Source organism: Pantherophis guttatus, chromosome 1 (genome assembly GCF_059756535.1).
Source record: "Pantherophis guttatus breed Tessera chromosome 1, ASM5975653v1, whole genome shotgun sequence".
Lineage (NCBI taxonomy): Eukaryota > Metazoa > Chordata > Lepidosauria > Squamata > Colubridae > Pantherophis > Pantherophis guttatus.
In genome coordinates, this window is record NC_142063.1 from 210,785,938 (window position 1) to 210,811,536 (window position 25,599).

The 25,599-nt window shown below is 38.9% G+C and overlaps 1 long non-coding RNA gene across 3 annotated transcripts in view; it reads left to right on the plus strand.

The window, feature by feature from the left end:
- Positions 1-18,679, plus strand: part of LOC117674242 (uncharacterized) — a 28,215-nt gene extending 9,536 nt beyond the window's left edge. Inside the window, exons 3-5 of one of the 3 annotated variants that reach the window (XR_004593777.2) lie at positions 5,812-5,983; positions 8,260-8,398; positions 16,230-18,679. This is a non-coding gene — a long non-coding RNA (uncharacterized LOC117674242). Of the gene's footprint in view, positions 1-5,811; positions 5,984-8,259; positions 15,173-16,229 lie in introns of those variants that run through there. The other 2 variants (XR_004593776.3, XR_004593775.3) reach the window with 2 other exon arrangements.
- The last annotated feature ends 6,920 nt before the right edge of the window (positions 18,680-25,599 follow it).

The window sequence follows — 25,599 nt, forward strand, 5'->3', positions numbered from 1 at the left end:
GGCACTTTAGTTGTTAGTAGAGCTATGCACAAATGCCTTGTTTTTATCTTATTGGTCGGCAAAGCAAACACAGGACCATTTTGCCGTAATTCTCCAGCAGTTTCTCAAGCCTGTCAGTAGCAGTAACATAGAAATAAAGCAATAGCGGTATGAACAGAGCCAGTTTGATCTAGTGGTTTAAGACATTTGGCTAGAAACTAGGATACAGTGAGTTCTGGTCACACCTGAGGCCTGAAAGTCAGTTTGGTGACACTGGCCTGGTCACTCTCTTAGCCTAGCCCACCTCACAAGATAGTTGTTGTGGGGAAAATAGGAGGTGGGAGTATTAGGTTCACCACCTTGAATTATTTAAAAACAATAATAAAGATGGGATAAAAATTAAATAAATAAATTTTGGTGACCATTTTTATCTGTTCCACAATGTTAGAGATGCAAAGAGGCCCAATGTTGTTGGGCACTGGATATGGCAGTAGGATAGTGATCACTATAAGAATAGGGGAGAATATCCTGCAAAACTGTCCTTTTCTATAGTAAAATACATTAGTGGGACACCTGATCCTTCCCTCATGCCTCCATGCTCTTTCCCAAACCTCCGTGCTCTAATTCTCAATCCCAATCCATACCATAACTGATCAGAGAGTGCATGCATATCCGCATTTGGGGAAAATATTCTGACTGCTGTGGTGTTCAAATTGCCAACAATCTGCAAACATGGAAACTTCCAAAAATGTCAGAGTCAAGGATTCATTCTTAAATCATTTTTAAGCTGTTCCTTGGTTAGGAAGCCACTTAGATGAATGGAGCAATATACAGTCACTCATAACAAATAATACATAAACATGACCCATTAGGGCTTGATAACACATAGTCTGTGTTCTATAGGAATGTGCAAAGAAGCATCCATCAGATGAAAAAAGAATCAACAAAGTAGGGATCAGGTGGATTCAAAGCATTCTGAAGTCTTTTAAAGTGCTTCATAAGGTTCCGTGACATATTTACACTGCTTTGGCAGCTATAGATTGTATAATATTGCAAGGCCACTCCCATTGGACTGAAGGATGTTGTTGATGGCCCAATGAATGTTATCAGCTCATTAAAATCCCTGCCCTTCAGATGAAAAAACTAATACTGCCTTGGACTTCCTTCATTTGCTCAGCTACTCACAAGCTTTGGGTCTTTTCTTCCAGTGCAGAGGTCGCCAAACTCTTCAGCTCCTCAATCCTCTCATGAAGTTTCAGATTGTTCACTGACACCCACCCCCCCAAGCATTTATTGTATGTAAGATACTACTTTAACTGATAGGACTATGAATAAAATAACACATAATCCCATTGAATCTTGGGGAGACAATTTTGCCTACTCTGGGGAACCCTGTTCTATGCAGGTTTCTAGCCATTCAACTGGAAGCAGTAAAATTCGTGTTCTGTGCATGGGCTGAAGGCCAATCAATCTAATATTTGCTCTTAACAGTGAATGGGTATTTAGATACATAGGTACTAGCCTCAACATTTACTCTTTTTAAGTCTGAAGGCTACAAGTGCCTATGCATCTCACCATGCCTACTTGCTTTTGCTGCCTCTGCTAACTTACATTTAGAATTGATGCTCCTCATTGCTTACCTATGAATGACTCCCCCCAGGAGAGCTTGCCAATTAGTTATGCAAATGCTCCAGTCACACTACAAATTAAGTAGCAGAAACAGCAAAGCTACATCACACAGTAAGGTCGTTTCAGGAGACGTTCTTCCAAATCCAGCCCTGAAGAGGTCAAACTTTGCCAACATGCCTTCCCAGCCTGGTACCCCAATTAACCCGATGATAGAAGAGTAGTTCCTAGGTGGGGAGCTTCTCAGGTAACTGTGCCAATCCTCCAGGTATCCCAAAAAAGCTATCAGTCCACAAGGAGAAATTAGTAATAATTGTGCAGTGTTGTGCCAAGTTGGGAAGTCCAGAATAACAAGTGGAAAAGAATATACCGGTACTTTTAACCAACTTTGGGGATAGGATATTTACTGCTCTAAGCCAATGCATCTTAGGTGGTTTGCTGGGCTATCCTCTTCTCAACCTTTTTATTTTTGCCTCAAAACAGGAGAAACTCTTGAAGACACCCAGTTGAAGCTAGACAGCAACCATGTCTTCTAATGAATCTTCCGTTCTTCCTATGTTCACCCCATGAAGCATCTATAGGCATTTTGATACTATTACAACTTTGAAGAGGCTCAAATCAAATCCATTTGTTCCCAGATCTTGAGATACAAATTCAAGTTGAACTCTGCCTTCTCCCAATCTTTAATCTCTAAATCAAATCAAATCAAATCAAATCAAATCAGGGCAGAGCCCAAATAAAGCAGATGATGTCAACATTGCATTAGTACCATAAGAACTAGCTACTAATCCCTGTTGACAGGCACACTGGATTATTTTAAACAATCTAATATTGTTCAACATACAGTAACCCAGGTATAATTAGATAATCAAATGTAACAGATCATCATGCTATTAGGAAAAGAAATGTACACTTTTATCAAATTTGCAATTGAATGCCTAATTTGTATTTTTACAAAGACAATAGCTAATTCTTTATTTAAAACAAGGGAAACAATGACCTACTATTTCAAACTCTATCTGGAATGTTGATATAGAATCCAGCTTCAGAATTACTCTTTTACATACGCAAGTCAAGTGCAGGTGTGTTTTTAAATGCAGCACTTCCTCATTTTTATGAACTGAGCCAATATTCTTGAGATTATAGTTGTCCCATCTATTTCTTCTAAACCAAGCAGAATATGTAAATAAAGTATTTAAACCTTAACTTAAAAATATTATGAAAGCTGTTTTCAATATCACTTCAAGTAATCAACTTAGTGAAGGTAATGTTTCCTTTGAGTCAAACTTGACTTAGGAAGCTTCACGGGCATATTTTGTTTTCAGCATCATGGAAGTGCTTTGTTAGCCTTCTGTTTGGTCCCCCCCCCTTTTTTTTAAACTGGGTTCAGAATTGAAAAGTCTAATATTCACTTATATCAGCTGATCACTGATGAATTTTGCATATATGAAAAACATATTTAGCCTAAAAAAACCTATGTTTCAGAAAAGCGAAAGGGATACAATTGTATTTTCCTATTTCAAAGTTGGAGCTTGAAACTGAGAGTGCATAAAGAAAATTGACACATTTTGTACAATAGCATATAAAGAAAAGCTTTGAGGGAAAGTACTTTCAGTTCTAGTAACTGAATAATAATAACAATAGAGATGGTGTTGTTCTAAATCTATGCCAGGCAACTACCAATCTCAATGCTAATTAAGACTGATAACCAGCCATATGATATATTTGCAAGACCATCAATAAGATCTAGTTTCTTTCCATTTCTTGCTTTCCAAACAAAACTTAATGATTTCTTAAATAACACCCCTGAATGGATAACTTCTAGCATTAATAGCTGGTTGACAACATTGAAGGACATACAAAAGTAGAAAGGGGTTACAAAAAGAAATCCAGAATAAAGAGATTTTTCAAGCACTCATTTTATCCTGGCGTTAGCAGGTTCCAAACAGCTCTTCCAATATCCCTATCAAGCGAATTATTTCAAATTTGTGGCCTGATGCCTTTTTTTCATTGTCTATTCCAGGAAGTTCAATTGTCCTTGTGTGTAACCTTTCCTGAACATTCCAACGTTTCAAAACGTTTTTGTTTCTTTTGTTGTGAATCTTTTATGTTATTAGGGCATTGTTGTTTCCTCATTCTTTGCTCTTCCTGGAGAGCAGCTGCCCAAAGGTTAGCTCCTTCCTCCAGTTGATCATCTAGCTTCCAAAGGCTTAAAATAGAGACCCAGATCTTTGTTTATTGCCCAATTGGTGGACAAAGGAGATATTTGATTTTTATCCTGCCTTTATTACTTTATATGTAACTCAAGACGGTGAATATACTTAATAATCCTTCCTTCTCCAGTTTTTTCTCACAACAACAACCCTGTGAGGTGAATTGGGCTGATAGAGTGTGACTGGCCCAAGGGCACCCAATTGGCTTTCATGCCTAACGTGGGATGGATTCACAGTCTCCTGATTTCTAGGCCAGAATGTTAAGCACTACGACGTATTAATATAAACTCCACTTGAGTAGAATTATCAGTTCTGATTTGTCCATATTAGCCCTCCAGATGTCATTTCTGCTCTCCAGGAAGTTCTGCTATTTCTTTAATTTGATGAACTAGCTCACAAAGAGCTTGTTTTCAGTTTAAGGTAGATAAATACATGAATCATGTAAGGGGGAGGATGGGAACATGCTAGCAAGGGATATTATTTTTCTCAAGTGAAGCCGAAAGGGAGTTTTGTCAGTTCAGGGCCTGTGTGCTTGGGGGAAGCAGAACCTGCAGTGACAAATGCTGACTGGTTGGCATATGTAGCAGTCATCCCTACAGTTCCCCAAGATAGATGTCAGGCAAAGGGAAAAATGTCTCAGACAGAATCCAATTAAATTCTAACACTCATATTTTAGAAGTTTGGGGATGAACTGTACATCTACAGCTAGCTGTTCATCCCACTCTCTGTCTCTTGCTTCTATACCATATGACAACAATGTTAACTCCCGAGTGACTGCTCCATTTTGAAGTTGCTCCCAGTTTTGGAGGGTGGTAAGTGGAGAACCTGAAAAGGAATAGGCCCTGGAAATATGACACCTTACCTTATGATGGGAGGGAAAAGTCTTTTAAATAGGCCTTTTAAATAGATACTCACTCCCTAGGCCAGGGATCAGCAACCTGTGGCTCTGGAGCCGCATGTGGCTCTTTTATCCCTCTGCTGCGGCTCCCTGTCGCTCAAAATATGTGCCACAACTGCCAATGTGTGACACCCACCAACACGCGATTTATTATGCTTTTTGATCCCTGGTAGGCCAATCATGAATAAATCCAAGAAAAGAAAAGTTTCAGAAGAAAACAGAATCTTTAATTCAACTGTATAGTATATGCTAGTTTTTTGGCTGATCAGGAAATAGTCAGGTACGGAAAGAGTTTTGTGTTTTCTTTTCTGTGGGAAAGGGGTTCAAATGGCTCTCTGAGTGTTTAAGGTTGCCGACCCCTGCCCTAGGTCCATCCCCAAGAATGGAATTTGGTAACGGGAAGGTTTAACTCAGTACAAATTCCAACATTAATATCAATAAATGTCTTTTGCTTCTTTCTAAGGTTTCCACAATAGGCATTTTAGAAGGTGAAATGGTATCCTATTAATGCCGACGGTGAAAATGATTGACTTTACACTGAAATGCATCTGCCTAGACAGGTTCTTTTGACAGACAGCTCTGTGACTCTAGAACTCCACTTAGAAGTAGCTCTCCTCATTACTTTTTAGGCTGACTTTTTTCCTTCCCTTCTCCACCTTAGTGCATACTCTGATACGATTTGATGTGCATTTGATATTATATGAATTGGTTTTATTTTCTTTCTTAGTGAAGCACCAGAAAACAATAAAAATTCAGAAAAAAATGAAAATGAAAATGAAATAAAAGTTAATAATAAAAAAACCCTGGTGTATATTGTTCTATGCCACTGCAACTACCATAATTGTCTTTCTCCTGAAGATGCCAGGTAAATAGCATATAAATGTAAAGCAATAAGCAGATAAATAGACTTGCTCCTCAGCCCACAAAGATCAATAACAATATTTTCATAGACTTCAATTATCATAAATAACCCTCATCTTCTTTTGACATAGCAAAAGATTAGTATGCAGTTTTGGTCGCATTTGCTTTTCTTGTGTAACTTTATTTTGCTGATTTACTCATAAAGCTGCACAATTCCCATTCTCTTCCTCTTAGGGTTTCTGCCTTCAGAGCATCTTCAGCGTTTGCCTCCCTTTTTATTATGATGAAAAAAGTTATCAAGTTTTGGAGTGGTGGGCAGAAGAGAAGAGGAGAAAAGAGAAACGACTCACGCAGAGAAAATGAAATATATTTAAAGGATTAGAACATAAGAGGTTTGTTAGCTCAGGTTAGTGAACCATCTACCACATTCCCACTATTTTGTACGACTGGACTCTACTCTCCTTTGTCCTCTACTTGCTGGGTTTATTGTTGCTGTGGCAGGCATGTGCTATTAGGGCCTTTCATAAAATCCCCTTATTGCTGTCTATTGATGCATCAGTGCTGGATTTAAAAAAAAAAAAAAAAGTGTTCCAGAAAAGGATTGAGGGCACGGGAGCATTCAGTGGTGTTAGAACTGGCTTGGTTTATTGCTGAATTTACATGCATTCAAAACTGCAGGATAAGCAGAGAGAAATGAAATATCTATATGTTAATTTAAATCTTCATATGCAGATCTGGAAACAATTTCTAGTAATTTAAGTAGACATGCAACCAGTTGCAGGAAGCTGAAAAAGACGTACCTAACAGTTATCAATTATTTTATTTATTTTAAAAGCTTTAGGCTCTGATGTTGAGCTTGATTCCAAGTAACTTCAATATACAGTAAGACAATAAACATATCCAGTTAGTTTTCTTGCAAGACATACTGAATTGGGGTGCTATTGCTTCCCTTTTTCTCCCAAATTCCCAAGCTGATCTTTTCCCCCCAATTTTCTAGATTTTGCCATCCATGTACTAACCAGGTCCAATGGCCTATAGAGATTCTCAGTCATCCATGTCATGGTTGTTCCAAAGGTGCTTTTTTCAGGAGGCAACTGGACTTTCTTGTTTTTTCTTTGAAGTCGTTTCGCTTCTCATCCAAGAAGCTGCTTCAGCTCTGACTGGATGGTGGGAAATGGAAGGATTTATACTCCTTGCAGACAGATGGTGATTTGCATCCTTTTAGAGCATGGGTGTCAAACTCACCGCGCCATGTTGCTGTCACATGTCGTATTGCGATGTTTTTTCCCATTGTGGAGCTGGGGTGGGTGTGGCTGGCGCGTGACACATCTGGCCCGCAGGCTGCCATTTGACACCCCTATTTTAGAGGATTTTTGCAGCACTTGGAGGTCCTATGCCACTCAGCTATTTAGGTAGCAGCCACATGCTGCTACCTCTTGAGACTTTATTCAGTCTGTTCAGTATTTAGCATGTCTGCCTGCTTGCATAAAATTAAACAAAGCCAAATTGAACTTTATAGATTGAACTATATTTAGAAAATTCAGAACAAAACACCGTCCTCTAAATACAGTTCAAATTGGACTGGCATATATTTAGAAATAATTACAAAACAATGATTAAAACTTGTTTTGAATCACAACATTTACATTTCTGTGTGAGGCTTTCAATTATTTGTATCCCAGTGGATTTTGTTGCAGTTGCCCTCTCCCAGTCTCTCCTGCTTTTTCATTAACCTTAAAGTCAGAATATTCTACATCTTAAGATATAGCTAACACTGGCCTGTCAAAGAAGCAAGGAGATCAGGAGAAAAACCCAAGCAGATCCAATCTTGAAGATCCAACTAGGTCTTAGCATCAAGTGGTGAGGCTGAATGGGACCTTCCTGATCCTGACACCATCTCTGCATTCTGGGCCTCCATCCAAAAACTGCAGCATTCATGGAGGCTGGAGAATCTTGAGATTCGAATATCTTCAGTGATTACCCAGTCTTATGTATCTTGTGCCTGGAAGTGATGCCCGCTTCCTATTCTTCATCAGTTGCTGATAAGAAACTATGGCTTATCTTGGACAGGGCTAACTTAAGAGCTTCTCAATCAATTTATGACCTTGGACTGTTAATGACTTTGACACACATCTCTGTGGGCCAGAGCAAATTAGGAGAAACCTTCAACCTAGGTTTTTCTTGGTTAACCGGGGGTTTTTTTTAGCCTTTTTCTCCTATGTTTCTATGATGGCTTGTTTCTTTTGAAAAACACGTGCCAAAAAGTGTGTAAATTCACGTGTACTCCCACTGTGAACAGTTTTCTGTAGCAGACATACTTTGTGTACACGTTTTGAACCACATTGCAAGAAGTTTGAATGTACAGTAGCCTATTGAAGGAGTGGAAAAGTTGGATTTGGCTTTATAGCTTGACCTCTGAAGGATAATTATATCAGGGAATGGAGCCCCCACCCACCCACCCCCCAAAAAAGAAGCAGCCCTGGTCCCTTAGGCAGTGCTCAGTACCTAGGACAATTTTGTCTGATCAGTCCCTGCCTTCTCCATTAAGTCCCATCTAGTGTTTAGAAAGGCTCTCTAATTGGAACCAAGCTCATTGCTCTCTTTTTGACCTTATCACTGATCAGCAGCTGATTGCAACTACTCAGCTGAGGAAGGCTCCTTTTTTTTGTTTTTGTTTTTCAGCTGAATTTAAGGAGAGAGAAAGGAGGCGACAGGCTGAAGCAGTACTCTGAGGCCGTAGCCTGGCAGACGCACTTGGGAAGTGCAACTTTTTCTTCAATCTTTGCAACTCTTCCATAACACTTGACAGACAGAAAGCAAGGTAAAGCAGCTCCTGTCCTAAGCCTCCATTTTTCATGTCGGTTTCCTCATGGGGAGCCTTTTGCACTTCCTATTAGGGAAGTTTTTTTAAAAAAAAAATTATGGGAGAGAAATAAATTACACTCGTGAACTTCTCTTTCTGGGCAGTGACCAAATGAATCAGCTTTGAACCCTGTGGGTAGATAATCACTTCAGTGTTCCTCTTTCTCATCCACCCCAGTTTCAACCGTAGACAGGTACCAGCCGTAGATATTTTAAGACACCCAGAGGAGTTTTACGAGGCTGATTTATCTTCTTCCAAGATCAGAGTCTTCTCTCTTGTCACTGGAGGTCTGAAAAATCCTATAGCACACATGCACTCTCAAGACCACTGAATGGCAACAATCTTTTTACATAATAATAATAATGCCTCAGGATGAATAAAGTGCTCTTTTCCTTTTGTTTCTCTTTCATTGGCACTTTTTTCATGATTTATTCATTTTCTCTGAATAAATTTGGGTTTTTAGAGTGTCTCTATTTATTATAGCAGCTATAATAAGTTGTTCTTGATACAAAATAATATTTTCAGCATATTGCCTCTTTCTGGAGGCAGGCCCTGCATTCTAGCAGCTATGATATACATGGGATTAATTACTCACAGACTCTTCTGGGTTTATTACTGTATTCCCCTCCTTCCTGCCTACGTATCCTGGGCAAAATGTCATTTTCAGTCAAAGTCATAAACTTTTCATGGATTTCTTCTATAAATTGTTGAAAAAAGAATGTCCATTACACACAATGAAAAGCTGCATTGCACTGTCGTTCCATTAGTTGGTTGCTTCTTTTTCGTATATACTGAGTTTTTATTAAATCTTTCCTCTGTAACTGCATTATGGTTTAATATCACCAATTTGTAATATTTAAAAATTGCATCTGCCCTCAGGAGCTTATGAAAATTATATAAAAGGGAACATTTTTTTCCTTCTCCACTCTTGAGCAAACAAATTTTTATTTTATTTCCACTTCAAAAGGCCTTTTATTTGCCTCTCTCTGATTTCTCTTCTCCCACCTACTATTTCCAAATATATACCAAGTATTCTTTAAAAAAAGACTATGTGATATTGGATTGAATAACAAAATGGAAAGAAACGGAATCTTGGTGACAGCTGAGTTTTGTAAAACAGTCAGCTATGCTTTCAAGGTTTATGATATTTTTAGAATCAACTGATTTATTGAGCCAAATTCAATTTGATAGTCATTACTTTTTTGGGGAGGGGGAATCATTTTTGCTACAACTTATTTTTTCCTCTTTGAGACTGAGGTTCCAGAGCTAGGTCATTCAATGGTAGCTTTGTCTGCACTGGCTTACAGATTGGTTTACTTAGATAAATGAACTTTATGTTCTGTAGGACCACTGTACATTAGTAATGTGATGTGTTGTACTGAGGAGGCAGATATATATCCTCTTCATTCTTTTGTGAAAAGAATGCATGTAGGATGTATCATCATGCACAGTTTCCCTCTGGTGACCCTTGGGATGCAATTTTATTTGACAAGCACTGCTGAAACTTAAGGTTGGCCAAGCATTATTGGAATTCACCATGAAACTTGAAACTCACCCTTTTTGATACCACAGAAGGGTGTAATTAACTTCACCTGAATTCACAAACTGCCACTCCTCTCTGGAAGAGTCCTCTTCTGAAGAACAGCAGGAATTGCAGGTCCCTCCCTACCCAGGAAGACCCTAGGGGCTTACAACTCCTTAAAGATGAACTCTTCAGTCAGGTGGAAGACACATCAGATGAGGATGAGTTTGCAAAGGCATCCTGGGTCCTAAAGACAGATGGTTCTTAAAAGGTATAGGATTAGTGCCTACTTTTTTTTTTTTTAATTTGATTTATATGCCGCCCTTCTCCGGAGACTCAGGGCGGCTTACAGTGCGTTAAGCAATAGCCTTCATACTTTTGTATATTTATACAAAGTCAGCTTATTGCCCCCACAAACTGGGTCCTCATTTAACCTACCTTAGAAAGGATGGAAGGCTGAGTCAACCTTGAGCCTTGGAGAGATTCGAACCAGCAGTAAATTGCAGGCAGCTGTGTTAATAACAGGGTGCTTTAAACCACTGTAGTACCAAGGCTCATTTACTTGGTGCATAGGCTGTAGAAAGTAAGGAAGGTGGCCTTGACAGAGACATGCAGGAACATAGGCAAAAAGGATTGAAGCAATGTTTAAATCTAGAAACATAAGATTACATTCACAAGTGGTTTAGGCCGTTGCCTCTCTAATTTTCTGAAGTGTAAAGAAGAGTAGGTACAGCACCATCAGACTTGCAAGATTCTGTTAGTGTAATCAGTCTTTTTTTTTTTAAGTAGTTTGAACCTTCCTGTGGAGTTGACTTCCTGGTCTGATCTAATTAGTAGGGCTGATATTCACTGCACAAAGATGCTTTGTAGTCTTGTAATGACAATCTTGTCTGTCGGGGTCATGTTTCATAACTCAATCAAGAAGCATGGCACTTGGAATGCCTAAATCACTGGTTGCATTGTCCAAAATTTGCCTTACTTGAGATACCAAAATAAGCTGTTGGGCTGCTCTCTCCTGTTTGGACTTAACAAATTGGACTTTGAGGTTTTCCTGTTTCTGTGAGGCTGCTGGACTTATCATGACTTCCCTTTTCAGATTGCTCCTATAAATGGTTTATTGCTGGCTCAGGCAGTAAACCTGACAATTAAACCCTCACCATAGTTCTTCCCTGTCTACCTGGGGAGATTGCAGTGGAAAAAACAGGAGCCATGCAGCATCTTCATTACTCATCCTGCATTCTTCTTTATGAGCAGAATGAAGAACGTATGGAGACAAGCACAGTTTCTAAATAATTTAAGGAAGCGTCTTACACTATTATGGTTATTTAATTCAGTATTGCCGACACTGATTGGAAAACAGCACTCTTAACATTTCAAGGAGGAGCTTTTCCAAATCTGTTGGGAGATACAAAGCCTTAGAGTTGGGTTGAAAAGATACCTTTTCAATGGAAAACACAGGCTGCGTCACCAGGGAATGGGACAATTTGCCATAGCCAACTCGCCACAGCCAATTTGCAGTGGGCAAACTCGCCATGGCCAACTCATTTCAAGTCAACTCATTGCAGGACAATTTAACAATTCTATTTAATTATTTAAAATAAATAAAAATTATTTTAATTTTTGCCATTCACATTTCATTCTGTCCCTCCTTTCTTTCTTTTATTTATTTGTTTATTTGTTTAGATTTATATGCCGCCCTTTCTCCGAGAGGACTCAGGGCGGCTCACAACAATAAAGCAGAAAAATAAAACAAAAACTCCGGGTTAAAAGTTACACATAAAATCCCTAGAATCAATTAAAATCCATTTTAAAACCCCCATCAGTCCAGGCCGGCCAGGCAAAATAGCCACGTTTTTAGTTTGCGGTGGAAAGAGCGAAGTTCGGGGGCCATCCGGAGCTCCAGGGGGAGCTGATTCCAGAGGGTAGGTGCGCCCACATGGAAGGTCCACTCCCTAGGGGTCGCCAGCCAACACTTTAATGATTCTATTCCACCATTTCTTTGATATTAGCGTAACTCTTGTCCTTCAGCGAGTTGGCTGTGGTGAGTTGGCTGTGGCAGGTTGGTCATGGCGAACTGGCTGTGGTGAATTGTCAGAGACCTGTGTCACCAAGCTTATATCTTTCCCTTGATCCCTTCAAAGTAGACCAGAGTAGGGAACCATAATTATGAATGCAAATATTACTTTTATTATAAGGTTACATTAACAGAATCTTGCAACTCTGAATGTTCTCGTTCTTCCACTCCTCCCACCCCAAGTACTTGAGAACTAGGGAGAGTTGTTCCTGACATGCTTTCTCAGGTTACACTTCTGGTTTTAAGAGATTCCACAGCCTGAAAAAGTTTTAAAATCCCTACCGTGGGGCATATTCATTAGGAAGCACCCTGCCAAGGCAATTAGATTGATCCCTAGTTAAGAGTGGGTGGGATTGGATAGCAAGTGGTGATGGGAGGCTTCCCTTTCCAAGACTCTCTGGACAGCCTGCTTGAAGTCTAGGCTTTGAAAAAAAAACTTTTTACATGCTAAACTGCAGGTTATTTACTATCGTATTTTCTCAATTTTTATTGTACCTTTCTATCATGGTTTTGTTTTGTTTTACCCCAGGAATGTACATTTCTGATAAAGCCCCAGGATATAATTTTATAATGTAAACTAGCAAACCAATAATGCCTAATAGATTTCAGCGGGTGAGATTAATGTTTGCATAATTTTCCCTTTACAATCAATAATACGAAGAACTTTGGCTGGAATATTATAATATTAATATAATACTAATGTAATACATGCTGTAGAGTCAACGGGCAATGCAGAAAACAATAGTTGCGATGAAATGTTTTGAATTTTGACCTGAAAATTCCAGTGATGTTCTAAAAATTACCTCCTCCTCTCTAGTCCTGTTAGATAATTGGAATCATCTTGGATATTTACCAGGGTGGATAAAAATCAATGATTTTTTTAAAAAAATCAAAAAAAACAGATTTTTTTAATTTAAATTGGATTTTTTATTTTATTTTTATCGAATTTATTTTAATAAAAAACTTTTGGGGTAAAAATCTATCGTAAGATAGTTTTCTATTTAAGATACATAAATAATTTAGTTTATTTAGCATGAAATGGAGCTTAGTTATGTAGTATGAGGCTGTATATTCTGCAACACTGGGACTATCGGTGAGTCAACAGTGGGTCAAAGGAGTAGCAGAGATGACAGTTGCTCTTTAAAAATTATGATTTAAATCGAGTTGATTTAAATCAAGCCTTTTTAACTAGTGATTTAAATCATGATTTAAATTGTGATTTAAATCAACTCGATTTAAATCAAATCCACCCTGATATTTACCATAGAGTAGTGATGCAGAAACAACCAATGCTTCATCAATTGGAACATGTTTAGTTCACATGTTCTATGCTTTCAATTTTATATATATATATAAGATTAAGGTGGCTTGCAACTATTAAAACTATATAAAAAAAACCAGCCAACTGAATGCAATTAAATTCACTAATTAGTAAAATAATTTAAAAGATGTAACAATGAATCATTGCTAAAAAACAATGAAGAACCTTGATCCTAGACTAAAGCACTAAACTGAAATGGCTGTTAGATATTGGGCCGACAGCACTGCATAATCACCTAAGAAACTACTGTAACATACGAAGTTTGTCCTTGGTTTGTGACAACACATCTATGGAGTCCTACTGAGCCAATTTACCACCCTCAGAAGCAAATACTGTGCTGATGTCAGTGGAGATCGTGAATGACAGCTTTATGGCATTAGAATGAAAGATATGATGATAATACATGTCTGTCGAGAACTGCTTATAAAAAGAAATGAAACAAAAACAATCTGATGCAGAGCCGAGATTATTTGAGTTCAGTCTGGTTAGGCTTTATCTGAATTTGGTTTACCTTGGAAATATTGAGAAGCACATTGTACGCACTGAATAAAAACACAGTTCTGCAGCTATCTATGGCACCTTGCTGAGTTCTGAGTTATATGAAAGGAAATAAAGGATATATTACACATGAAGAAAGTCTCACTTTCTCAGTTTCAGTGTGGTTGCTGTAAGAGTCTGGCTGGGCTTCTCTTCTTTATTTGTGTCGGAAGCATGTTTAAATTACAGACATATATCATTCAATACTGAGCAAATAAAATACCTATTTTACAGTATTTTTCGGAGTATAAGACACACCTTTTTTCCTCAAAAAAAAAAGTGTGAAAAGGTGAAAATCTGGGTGTGTCTTATACTCCGAATGTAGCCCCACCCAGCTTCTCAAATGGAGCTTTCAGAGGCTGAAAAAAGCATCAGAAACGAAGCTTCATGAAAGAAGCCCCCAAATAGAGCTTCAGAGGCTTTTTTTCTGAAGCTGTTTTGGAGACTTTCAGAGACAGAAAAAAAACGTTTTTTTCTGAAACAGAGTTTCAGAAGTTTCAGAGGCAGAAAAAAAAGCAAGGCGCAGAGCTCACAACCAAGGAACCTGTTGCTAAAATTCACCTCTGGGAACAGCTGATTGGGGGTATTCTGGGAGGCCGATCCACCTGCCAATCAGCTTTTTTCTTATTTTCCTCCCCAAAAACTAAGGTGTGTCTTATACTCTGGGGCGTCTTATACTCCGAAAAATACGGTAGGTCCTTGGTCATTTGGATGGGCTGATGCAAATCAGACAAAATGGTAATTTACACTGCTTGAAAACTGTTAGGCAAGTTCATCTTGGGTTCTGATCAGTGGTGGGTTTCAGATTATGTTACTACCGGTTCGCCCCGCGTGTGCACGCCTAATTCATGCACGCCTTCCACATGCGCCCAGCCTTCCGTGCATGCGCTTTGCTCACATGCGTGCCTTCTGCACATGCGCCCGGCCTCAAAAATGTGCCTAAATAGGATGGCATAGAGCTGGGGCGGGTGGACGGGCCCACCCGCAATTTCCGCTACTGGTTCTGGCGAACTGGTCCAAACCAGCTGAATACCACCTCTGGTTCTAATATATCTTTCCACCTATATTTGGGCTTAGTGCAGAATTAGAGTTCCAAGTTCTCACCACACCAAATGTCATTTTTGCTTGCCAAATCCCCAGATGTTAATTGAGGTGGACCGAGTGCCATGCCTTTGCCCAATTTCTTGAACCCGCGGGGAAATGATAGCGCAAAGTTACAGTTGCTCAACTTCTGTGGGGAAAAAGAACAGTCAGGACCCAGATGCGTTGCAAAAGTTCTCACACTTAGGAAAACCGCCTACAATACATCCAACCTCCACAGAGCTCCAGTCTTGCTCCTGTTGAAACACTCAGTGCATTTCCTGTTGAGCTGTAGCTTCACTGGAAATATCTCAGCATGGGACCACATGAGCAGGGAGCAAGCACAACATGTTTGAAGTGTCTTCAGCAGAAGCAAACTGCAGTTTGCTGGGCAACTGAACAGGTTGTCCTGAGAGTTATTTTGCCATCATCCTCACCTCCCAAAGAAAGATCTGATTTCATTTTGTCAGTGGACATCTTGGGCTCTGTTAATGAGATCTACGTTGATTATCTTTGCCATGGTCTATCCAGGCTGAAACTTTTTTTGAGAGCGGCTTTCAAGTGCTCTCAATCAAGCTCAGATGTGACAACTAGATGGCCATTGATTAATAGCAGTTGTGCTTCTGTAAACTTTGATGCCATGAGTCCTTTTCCTCAGGGTCTTGTCAGAAAATAGTATTAAGTACTTAGTTGGAGCCCAGTGGCAATATGAATTCGGAATTTCCAGAGCTTTTGTCTTTTATTGTATTTTAATGCAGCACACTATACCTTTAATCTTTCTTTTTATCCAGGGATTTTCATTTTATATATTATAAATACAGGTAGTCCTCGACTTACAACCGTTCGTTCAAAGTTACAATGGCACTGAAAAATGTGTTTTATGACCATTTTTCACAGTTACGACCTTTGCTGCATCCCCATGATTATGTGATCAAAATTCAGATGCTTGGCAACCGGTTCATACTTATAACTGTTGCTGTGTCCCAAGGTCATGTGATCTCCTTCTGCAACCTTCTGAGAAGCAAAGTCAATGAGGAAGCCAGATTCACTTAACAATCAGGTTACTCACTTATCAACTGCAGTGATTCACTTAACAACTGTGGCAAGAAAAGTCGTAAAATGGGACAAAACTCACTTAACAAATGTCTCACTTAACAGTAGAAATTTTGGCCTCAATTGTGGTCGTAAGTCGAGGACTACCTGTATATACTAAAACATATATTTTAACCATATTCCCCTTATCCTCAATACACAGCAAAACAGATCAGAAGAAAAGGGGACAGAGAAGATGGGCCACTGACATAAAGAAAGCATAATCAATTCTTGGAACATATTCGACGATATTGGACAACTGTTTGGAATAAAATGTAAATTTGTTTCCTTGATTTCTGTCACCAATTTGTTTTGTGGCAGGATGGCAGGATCACGCAAAAGCTGATCAGCAAGGCTGCAACCTCAACATTCTCTGCGTGTATGTGTCGTACCACAAGCTGCAATGGAAAATATTCCTGTCATAAACTGTAGCATGAAGCCCAGCGTCTGGACATTTTCTGCAGGGATTTGATGAAGATTAAGTAGAGAGCAGTTCCAATGAGATGATGAACTGCAGAAGAGGCAATTAAATGTTCCACTGATTATGGTTAATGGGGCTAATTAGAGGATGTATTTTGAAATCGAAATGTCCATGACAGTTGAGGGAAGGAGAAGAACAGAGGAAATGCAGAGAATAAATAAAATGTGTCAGTTGTTCAAGGCCTTTTCAACTCCTACATCAGAGATGGGTTTCAGCAGGTTCTGACCAGTTCTGGAGAACCGGTAGTGGAAATTTTGAGTAGTTCGGAGAACCGGTAGTAAAATTCTGACTGGCCCCGCCCCATCTATTCTCTGCCTCCCATGTCCCAGCTGATTGGGAGGAAATGGAGATTTTGCAGTATCCTTCTCCTGGAGTGGGGTGGGAATGGAGATTTTGCAGTATCCTTCCCCTGGAGTGGGGACGGAATGGAGATTTTACAGTATCCTTCCCCTGCCATGCCCCCTAAGCCATGCCACGCCCATCAAGCCACATCCACAGAACTGGTAGTAAAAATTTTTGAAACCCACCACTGTCCTACATCCCCTGTTGGTCGTACTTTATCCTGTTTTATGCAAGGCCAAAATTCCTTCCTGTCACAACTTTGCTACTCTCCATCCCTTGGGTGCTTAAAATTGTTTCTATATAATTGTTAGGTCAAAGGCTTTAGATCAGTCCCTGCCTTTCAGTCTAATTTTCTGCACTATTTTTTTTTTTTATGGATATTCTTTACATGGGTACATGTCTGTGGAGGAAGATATACACAAGGTTAGAGCTGTTAGAGCAAGGGTGTCAAACTCAAGGCCTGTGGGCCAGATCCGGCCGCAGGGTGCTTAGATCTGGCCCCCAGGGCCGCCCTTCAAACAGCAAAGAACCGGCCCGCGGTGCCTCTGGCAGTGGACACTGTGCAGGGTGCTCCCGACCTCCATTTTTGGCTGCAATGTCTTCCTGCAGCCCTCTACCAGTGAAAATGGAGCTTGCTGGCAGAGCGCTTGGGCTACCACAGGCATCCCCGACATGAATGACGTCAAGCTGGCCACACCCACCCTGGCCACACCATCCAGCTTTGCGAGGTCAAATACAACCCTGATGCAGCCCTCAGTGAAATTGAGTTTGATACCCCTGTGATAGAGGAAAGCTGAGTCAGAAATACAAAAATAAACAAATACACGTAGTCCTCGGTTTACACCAGTTTATTTAGTGACCGTTCAAAGTTACAAGAGCTTTGAAAAAAGCGACTTATGACCGTTCTTCACAGTTATGTGAAGAACAGCATGCCCATGGTCACATGATCAGAATTCAGATGCTCGGCAACTGGTTTATATTTATGACCATTGCTCTTTCCCAAGGTCATGTGATCACCTTTTGCAACCTTCTGACAAGCAAAGTCAACGGGGAAGCCAGAGTCACTTAACAACCGGGTTACTAACTTATCAACTGCAGTGATTCACTTAACAACTGTGGCAAGAACAGTCGTAAAAGGGGGCAAAACTCACTTATCAAATGTTTCACTTAACAACATAAATTTTGGGCTCAATTGTGGTCATAAGTCGAGGACTACCTGTATGTTAAAGTGTAACACCTATAATTTTGTAATTATTTCACCACTCTTTCAGATCAGATAAACTAGAGAAAAGAAGAAAAATTAGTGGCAAGAAGAGGGAAGATACACCTCTCATTCTGGACCGTAAAGAGGTAGAAAGTACTAAAGAGAGCTAAGAGGGAAAAATATCTCAATTTTAATTTTATTTGGGAGATGGGGAAAACCCTCCATATTATTTTTTAAAAGCATTTTATACATATTTCTCCGAATATATAAATATGTATATAATTTTGCCCAATGGCACATTTTTGCCAGTTTGCTGTCAAATTATTTTACCCACTTATCTACTTTGCTATTTATCGCTAATTTCCCTAAACAAGAAAAAGTTCTACATTTGCAAAAGTATACGAACTTCTCCTTGCCTATGGGCAGTATGCTATAAATGTTTAAATAAATCTAATTTGGGAGTAATTTGTCCTCATGAGATTATTGCATTGATTCAAATATTAATATATTTTATATGTCCAATGAAAGATGATCCAGAATTTAAGATGCTGCTTTCCAAATAAAAAATATTTTTTTAAAAAAAAAATGAGTAAAAATGTCTGTACAATGCATAGCTTTCCTTATTTTGACAACCCAGAGTTACCAAGTGTAGCTGAAACCAACACTAATGATTTTCTGAAATCACACAACCAATGTGCATGTGATATACTTGTACAGTATATGTATGGGGGTACATATACGTGCAGAAAGCTTCACTCAACACTCCGAGGGCCAGGACAATGCGATGCACACAGCCATACAATAACACATTTGATTTATAAAATTAATTGATGGTGAAATCTAAAATTTGTTACTACTGGTTTTGTGGACGTGGCTTGGTGGGGGGGGGGGTTTAATTTGACTGGGTGGGTGTGGCCACTTTTTAAAAAACTTTTAAAAGCATTTTTTCTACAACCTCTTCTGCGAAGAGGTTGTAAAACAATGCTTTCAAAAGGCTCTGACGATCCCAGCTGAGTTACCTGATTGGCAGAGGCTTTTTTTCTTTTAAATGCCTCTGATGATCAGGCAACTCAGCTTGGATCGTCAGAGGCTTTTAAAAGAAAAAAACCTTTGCCAATCAGGCAACACAGCTGGGATCATCAGAGGCTTTTAAAAGCATTTTTTCTACAACCTCTGAAGAGGTTGTATAAAAAATGCTTTTAAAAGCTTTTGACGATCCCAGCTAAGCCGAGCGATCATCAGAGCCTTTTTTTTTTTTACTTTTAAAAGCATTTTTTCGGCTGAAGAGGTTGTAGAAAAAATGCTTTTAAAAGTAAAAAAAAAGCCTCTGATGATTGTGCGGCTCAGCTAGGCATGGTGGGGGGGACTGGGGGGGGGAGGGATTTTTGCTACCAGTTCTCCAAGCCATCCGCCTCCATCGCTACCGGATCGGGTGATCCGGTCCAAACCGGGAGCATTTCACCCCTGAATTGATCCCCACATCTCCTCTCTTACATATGAACTATTATTGGATGAGGTGTGATGCTAGTTCGCCTCCTCGTAGCAACCAGATTACATTGAAGAATTGGCAGTTAACGACAGTTGGCAGAACTCCTGGCTCTCTGGGTAAACAACTATAAGTCCATGCATTTGCCATACGCTAAATAAACAAATAAATATTATTGTATGTTGAAATATACACATAGTAATCTCTCTGGTGGAAAGAGCAAGGAGGAAAAAAAAACAAGATGGGGGAGGAGTTTTATTGGGTGAACAGGTAGTCCTCAACTTACAACAGTGACCGTTCAAAGTTGCAACATCACTGCAAAAAGTGATTTATGAAAGTTTGTCACACTCATGACCATTGCAGCATTCTTAAGGTCACATGATCAACATTTGGATGCTGGGCAACAGGTTCATTTTTGTGACGGTTGCAATGTCCTGGGATCATGTGATCCCCTTTGTGACCTTCTGACAGGCAAAGTCAATGGGGAAGCCTGATTCACTTAACAACCCTCTAACTAGTTGGAACAACTGCAGCGGTTCACTTAACAACTTTGGCAAGAAAAGTAGTAAAATGGGGCAAAATTCACTTAACAACTGTCTCACTTAGCAACAGACATTTTGGGCTCATGGCAGTCGTAAGTCGAGGACTACCTGTATTACTCTTTTATCAACCTTTTGCATCTTTTTGCCTTTTTTTTTAAAGTCATCTTTAAATATAATTTTCCCTAGCATACATTTATAGCATACGTTTTATAGACATCTCTTCTAGTTCATGAAATTTTCTATGCAGCTCTGCTAATCGTATACATCACTGTTTGCAATACATAAGCAATTTTCAGGGCAAGAAATTGGATTCTCTGTCCCTATTAATGCTACAATGGATTCTTGAAATGAAATGCACTCCTTCAACATTTCTACCGTGAGTTGTCCTCACTGAATAGATTATTGCTTCTGGGGAACCATACAAAGGATTACAGTATAAATATATAAACGGCACAGGTATTTTTACCACATTCTTTTACATTTGGACAAAGCTATATTTTTCATAAAAGCCACCATTTTAGTTATATGCATTGTCACTCCTCCTCTCATTTTAACACACTGCAGACAAATCAGAAAAGTACCAAGGCAGTCTTTTAACATTTCAACAGTGCTGCTTTCCTCATCTGGTTACAATTAAGCCAGTGAGATTCTCTTTCAGAGAAAACAAAAGAACAGGGTGCTTGCTTTTTTTCTCTCCTAAATTTGGTATTCTCGCCATGAGAAATAATTTTCTGTAATTTCTGCTGTCATTTGGCTGTTTCAACTAGAGCTCAATATTTAGAGGCTCTCCTGAGAAAAATATTCTTTTTATCTACCATAAATTGAACGTGGCTTCTGTTTGTAACCTAATTATCTCAGAAATGAAGCGCTGAGTAGCAATGTCTGCACACCGAGATTTGCTAAACATCACTTTAAGGTATAGGTGGACTTCATACAAGAGAAATTTCACCAGGCACCAAATTTACTTTGACTTTCCCCCAAGTTCTCAGCATATTTTATTTGAGGCCTTCAACTCAAATAAAGAGCAAGAATGGTAAATGTTCCTTGCATGATCTCTGTGGTTGTAAGGAAGCTGTGCTACATTATTAAAGGAATATGAAATACATGAGAGCCCAAGAATTTTTAGCAACCATTTGTTCTACCTCCTTCTTTCTTCCTACCTATCAGCAACTCATAAAATAGAAGAAAAGCATATTCAAAGTTTAAACAAACTCATGGGTATTTGGCAAATAGAATTGTTTTATGCATAAGAGGCAGCAGAATAACTATTCTAGTAGGATAATCCTCAATTGATTTCAGATCCCATTAATTTTCCTAACCAATAATGCCAATGTTATTTTGAATGCTCCCTGCTATTTATAACCAACTCCAATCTCCAGGTAATCTTGCCTTCTATTACACCTGCAATATATAGGAGCTAATACAGGTTAAAGTCCATCTCAGCCATGCATGCTAGCTGGTGACTTCTACCAATCACAGTCTCTCAGCGCAACCTTCTTCCCATGCTTGATATGCGGAAAAATGGAGTTGGGAGCACTATGTTTGCTCCCTAGGCAGCTAATAAACAAATGTTCAACAGCCAGGGATTTGGAGGAGATGATGATGATGATGATGATGAAAACAAATTGCAACTTCCTGCAATAACACCAGTGGAACTATAAAAATCTGTGCTACTTGGAACATCGTACATCTTAAGAAGGTACTTGGTTGATACCTAGGACGCTGGCAACAACCCGTATCAACCATTAGCACCAGTCAATGGTATTTGTGATGCATTTTTGAATGTTCAGTTGATTGAGTTTCATGTAATGAATAAAGTAAATAATAATAATAATAATAATAATAATAATAATAATAATAATACCTGGATCCGTATTATCTAAACAATTTAAGTATTCAGGGAAGGCAAGTACCTAGAATGCACTTGCAGTGTTCTGCCCTTTTTTTAATTATGTCTGAATGAACAGTTGGAAGTTTTTAAAGTATTATAAAATTTTACAAGATCTACTGATTATCGCAAATGATTACAGCATGTTCAACAGCCAGGGATTTGGAGGGCAAACACTTTTAACCAGGTCTACAAGACATGGTTAGGGATCCTTCCTCTCTCTTTGAAAAGTAGACTAGCACAATAGAACTTAATCTTCACAGATCATCCATCCCAGACCATAATGCGATTTATTTAACTTGACTTTCATAGGGCTGAATGGGAATTCTGTGTGCTCAGCAAAAGGAATCTGTCAGATGTAAATGCCTTATTCTCTAATGTGTAAATAATATATGAACGGGGTATCAGGGGTTAACTTATTCTTCACTTCTTAATGTATTCATAATTCACCACTCCCACTTATAGCTCCACCCATTGTATATATAAGGAGCCACCTACACCCTTTTCCTCGCTTCTATCTGTGAATATTCAGTGAATATAGAATGCCTATTGTAAATAAAAGGAAATATATTTAAACCTTTAACTCTTACTAATATTATTGAGTCTGATCCTGAAAATATTGCAACAAGCTGGTAGCAGAGGATGGTTAATTGACTCAATAAAAAACTTAAAAATGTCTAAGAAAGATAGGCCCAACACCAGGGCCTACAGCAAAGAAATGGAAACAGAACAAGAAATAATCAACGAATCCACAAACGCAATTTCGAGAGAATCTGAAGAATACACCACTGAAGACGAAGAAATAATAGATGAAATTGATGACCAGAAGGAAATCGAAATAGAGAATAACGAACTCAGGTCAGAGATATTAAAACTATTAAAGAGCCAGAAGAATGATGAAAGCCTCATCGCGAAACTCCAAGATATGCTGAAGAACAGCGGAGCAGCGAGAGAGAAAAACATCACTAATGAAAAGTCTAAAGACCCAAAAATAGTGAGTGATATGACTGCAGAGAAAGTCATTACGAAGAAGAAAAACGGTGATCCCGTGCGAAATTTTGAATGGCAGCCATCTTGGTTTCAACAGGCCTCCAGGGTGAGCGAAGCAGAGCCAATCAAAATGCTCAATTCAAAATTTCTGGCGCGAAAAACGTTATCAAACAACGAAAATGAAAAAGAAGATTCAAACTCCTCAGAAGAATCAGAATCAGAAACTGAAGATGATTCAACAAACTCCCAAATAAAATCAGCAATGAAAACGCTTTTTGCTGCATTTGGGCCAAAACTAAAAATTAACAAACAGCTACCGAAGAAGCGAGCGAGCAAGCCGATGCTTCAAGACCTGCCCGCTCCCATCCTGACTACGAGAACGCCGACGCCCGAACCCAGAGAGCCCTGCCGGTACCGCCCTACGCCACAGACCGAAGTAAGCACCAAAGCCCTCAGGGGAAGAGGAAGAGCAGCCGCCGTCGTCAAGACTCCCAAAATCGAACCAGAGACCGATTCATCTGAAGAGGAGCAGAACGAGCGAGCCACAATGGAGAGAACCTTCCACGACGACTCCAAAGAAGAAATGGACAACGCGCATGCGCCAAACTACGCAGACGGTCCGGGAAGACATGAACTGGCGAGGAGACCATGCAGACTCGTTGCGAGCATCCCCATGCCGTTTTGCAATTTTCTACACTTGCGAGACCACGGACTACCTCAGGTTGTAAGTAATGGACACAATAATGTCGGAAATTTACCCAGTGACTTCCCAAAGCTAAGGGTTGATGGCGTTAATTTGCAAGAATGGTATCAACAGCTCCAGGTTGTCTTTATGAAGGAAAACTTATTATTTTTTATCACTAGTCCCCCAAAAAGACCTTGGACTCTAAAAATAGATTGTTTACACCATAGAGCATTTTTCTTAATAATATCTAGTGTGTCTCCTGCAATGTATCATAGCATTAAGCCAAATCTGACTGTTTCAGAAATCATTCAATGCATGTTTAATTTGTTTCACAGTGACAGTGTAGCTACCACCACAAGGATGTCTAAAGATTTCTTTTCATCTAGGGTAAAACCAGGGGTTTCCATAAGTGAGCATTTAATATATTTAAACAAAATAAGAGCTGAGCTGCATTTGAGGGGGGAGGTGATTTCAGACCAAACAATGAAAAGTGTTATTATCAACTCACTTGATTCATCATGGGACAATTTTATGTCACATTTAGACACTATCAATCTAGGATATTTATCCATAGAAAGTCTATCCAATAAATTGATAGCAGAAGACAATTCAAGAAGGAATCGTTCTAGCAATCACACAGAACACAAACCATATAGGAAAGTAGCTTTCCAAGAAAAATATAATGAAACATTTAAATGCCACAATTGTGGATCCAGGGAACACAATAGAAGAGACTGTCCCAAAATTTCAAGAGAAAGGCATAGGTCAGAATATAGAAACAAATACAATTACAGACAGTCTTCCATAGATAGACATAGATATAGGAGCCCACCAAATTACAAAGAAAATAGAGGGGGCAGAGATAATTCAAAGGATAGAAAATCTGGCTCACTGAACGGGCTAAATAAACAAGACAACACTAACATACAGCAAAATGAGAACAATAATTGGCTTATTGATTCTGGAGCAACTAATCACACCACTAATAACAAAAATATATTGTCTTCATTTGCAGAAGATAAATTTGTAATAAAGGTAGCTAACCAAGAAAAGGTGCAAGTATTAGGTAGAGGGAATGTAACCTTGCCTGGTCTAGGAAAAATAGAGGGGGTATTGCTAATACCTGAGATACCTCATAACATACTAAGTGCCATAAAACTAAGTAGAGATTCTGACATTAACATTGTTTTTTCAAAAGGAAAAGCGATTTTGGAGAAGAATAAAATAAATATAGGCACAGTGATGATTAAAGGAGGCCTACCTTATCTGATAACTAAGGAAAAATGGTTGCATAACATTGACTCAAATATGGAAGATTGTATTGAAGTAGATGATGAAAATATTAGCAATAGTGACAATGATGAGTGTAAAACATCTCATGATCACAAAGATGCACACAATGAAAAAAAACCAAAAATAGGTAAGCCAATTCATGATGAGTGTGCTCATCTTACATAGGAAGTTAGGACATGCCAGTTTTCCTGTAGTACAAAAAATGACTGAACACGCAGAAGGTGTTAAAATAAAAAATTGTGAAAACTATTTGGAATGCTCAGTATGTAAATCTACAAAACTAAAAACTAGCCCCAGGCCAAGAAAATCTACTAGATCAACTAACAAAATTTTTGATTTAGTACACATGGACTTAGTTGGTCCATTAACTCCATCAATCACTTATAGAAAACGTTACTTCCTGACAATAGTGGACGATTATAGCCGCTATGGGTTTGTTTATACATTAAAACACAAAGATGAAACATTTCAAAAATTTAAAGAATTTTACAAATGCATAGAAACACAACACAACATCAAAATAAAACAAATTATGACAGATAGGGGATGCGAATTCATGTCTAAAGAATTCTCCCAATGGTTAAAAGACAAAGGAATGTTACATTACACATCTAGTCCATTT